The 2,702-nt window shown below is 40.3% G+C and overlaps 1 protein-coding gene across 2 annotated transcripts in view; it reads right to left on the bottom strand.

Moving 5' to 3' along the window:
- The window catches only part of xpnpep1 (X-prolyl aminopeptidase (aminopeptidase P) 1, soluble), a 33,778-nt gene extending 32,189 nt beyond the window's left edge, over positions 1-1,589 (bottom strand). Inside the window, exon 1 of one of the 2 annotated variants that reach the window (XM_077718990.1) lies at positions 1,384-1,589. The gene's annotated coding sequence lies outside the window, so the exon portion shown is untranslated. The remainder of the gene's footprint in view (positions 1-1,383) is intronic. The other variant, XM_077718989.1, reaches the window with a different exon arrangement.
- Positions 1,590-2,702: the final 1,113 nt, after the last annotated feature.

Below are 2,702 nucleotides of genomic sequence, written 5' to 3'. Positions count from 1 at the left end.
ATGGATCAGACTGGCCTTTTTTGGAAGAGGATGTCTTCGTGAACATTGTCATTCAAATATTAACTGAACGCGAGGATCATCATGTGTGGGAATGCTTTGTGGTCAAGCCTGCCTTGATCTACAAGTTCGACCATCCTCCTACTTCAAAAAAGAACAAAGCCTTGCTGCTTGTCTACTGGACGATCAAGCGAAAAGCCTGGATAAGGAGAGCTTTCACAAAGGACTGATTCTTAAACTGTTTCATCATAAACACAAAGCTGTACCTCGCTGAAAAGGGGCTGCCCTTCAAGGTCTGGACTGTGCAGGAGGATTTGGTATAAAACTCCCTTCAACATGTTGTCTTGAAATCATATCGACCAGAGTAACTATTCTATTTAAGTATTTATTTTAAGTATTTACATTTTAATTTATATAGATTGTATTTAGATATGAATACATTAGTTTTGTCATATACTTATAACTGTAGTAGTCGATAATTACACTTCGTGATAAGTGTGCTTGTGTACTTGTTTTTTGTATAGGCGAGAAAACGTGTGGTAGTAATAATACCTGTGACGGTTTTTCGATTATCGCGGTCATGTCTGGTTACATTATCCGCGATATTCGAGGAATTACCATATTTGTTGTTTAGTTTTTTTTATTTATTTAGTTTTTTTTTTTTCACAGAAGACTGCTTTGACCAAGTGGTCCGATGGGTGAATGGTTAGCCCAAAGGCCTCACGGCTCTGAGTTTGAGGGTTCTGGTTACTGGGTGCGGACCTTCCTGTGGAGTTTGCATGTTCTCCCCGGGTTTGCATGGGTTTTCTATGGGTACCCTGGTTTATTCCCCAAATAATTCAAAGCGAAAAAGCAGCATCAAGTCTCCCAGTCACCTTGTAGGATTTTATTTTTTTAATCGATGAGCATTACCATTTAGCTACACACTACATGAAATCACAATTTGGCTTCTCGCGAATAACACGTATCTATTGTTATATTTCAGTCGTGTATATTCTTGTGAGGCGCTACAAACATACACAAATGCTTTAAACTTCCGGGAAATAAAACATTACCGTGCTCTAGGAGAGTTTTTTTTAAGACCGAGAATACAACAAACGACAACAACAAATAGTTCAGTTGAATGTGGCCGCCGGTGTGGTTGGTACATAAGCGTCATTTGGATGTTTCAAACAAAAGTAAGGCGCGTCCATCGTACGCCATCGGCATTAATGACAATTAGTACAAAATATTCAAGTAACAGACTTGGGACAATCAGGTATGTTATTCATTTGAAATATCAGACCGTATCAGCGGTGTGGACTTTCTTTATCAATAGTGCAAAGTCCAGCTCCAAGTTACGGTCAGATATCTCTACGCAGAGTAGGTAAGATAATGAAGACATACCTGTGTACTTTGCCTTGCAAGTGTGGCTGTTGCGTTTTATGGGAGGAAAAAAATGTCAACAACAGGTTTGTTTCACTAACAGGAGGCATCCATTTCTCAAGTGACGTAATTGATCATGTGACTGCAGTTTCTTCCACTAGCCGTGGAGGGATGCAGCTTCCCCTTGAGTAAGGCTTCCTCCTCAGAACGAATTTATTCTGACGACATTTTGTGGAGTCGCCTCATGGTGTAGTGTTCACTCACCTGTAATCAGTGGGGATCAGGGTCGGGCTCGGTGGCGTTTGGATTGTGAGTGTGAATGGTCCCCTGTCTTTCTGTGTGCCCTACAGCTGAATGGCGACCGGTCTAGAACGTAGTCTGTCTTTCGCCCAAAGTCAGCTGTAATTGGCCCCACAGCACCTGCAACCCTTACGAGAATGCGCTGCACGGAAGATGAATCACAATTTGTGGATTTTTGCAGTTTTGTTTAAGTGGATACAAATAGTCCACATACACGTGGACAAAATAGTTGCTACCCAACACTTATTGAAATAAAAAGCAACAGAAACAACTTAATACGGACATCTAGAATAATCAATAAAGGTAGGTATTAAAAGGTACATTATTATAAGCAATTATATACATATCTAAATACCACCCCATTTTCTGAACCGCTTTATCCTCACTAGGGTGGGGATATTAGAATATGCACAAATCTGACTTAAATTTTACCTTATTTTACACTCTGTCCTTCTCACAATCTACTACAATCAGGACTACAATCTGTCCTTCTCACTTCCCATTCTCGTTCAAATGACTGCTGAACGTGTCAGTTGAGATAGTCAAGTCTCCATTCATATGCAATATTTTTTCATGATTTTGCTTTGATTTATTTAATAAGGGATAGCACATATTAATGAACATATTAAATATTCATGTTAATGAACATATATGTAAGATTGCAGCCGAGGGTGAATTTCCATGTATAGTCCATTGTGTGGTTGAAGACAAACGATCACAGATACTAGACACACAGACACGCACGCAGTAGATTTGGACAGGTCTCACCCGTTTTCACCGCTTGATAAACACTAAAAAACATAAGAGTGGACAGAGCTACTGCCATTGACTGCCGCGTCAACGGCACCGTCATGGGGAATATAAAAAAATACATTTAAAAAATTGGGATTTTATGTACTGGGGAACATTGCACTGAGGGAACATTGCATACCATGCATGTTATTGGAATGTGGGAGGAAACCAGAGTACCCGGAGAAAACCCATGCAGGCCTGGTGAGAACATGCCAACTCCACACAGGCTGATAGACCTGGATTCAAAG

Source organism: Stigmatopora nigra, chromosome 6 (assembly GCF_051989575.1).
Source record: "Stigmatopora nigra isolate UIUO_SnigA chromosome 6, RoL_Snig_1.1, whole genome shotgun sequence".
Taxonomy (NCBI): Eukaryota; Metazoa; Chordata; class Actinopteri; order Syngnathiformes; family Syngnathidae; genus Stigmatopora; species Stigmatopora nigra.
This window is presented reverse-complemented; position numbering and strand designations above follow the sequence as displayed.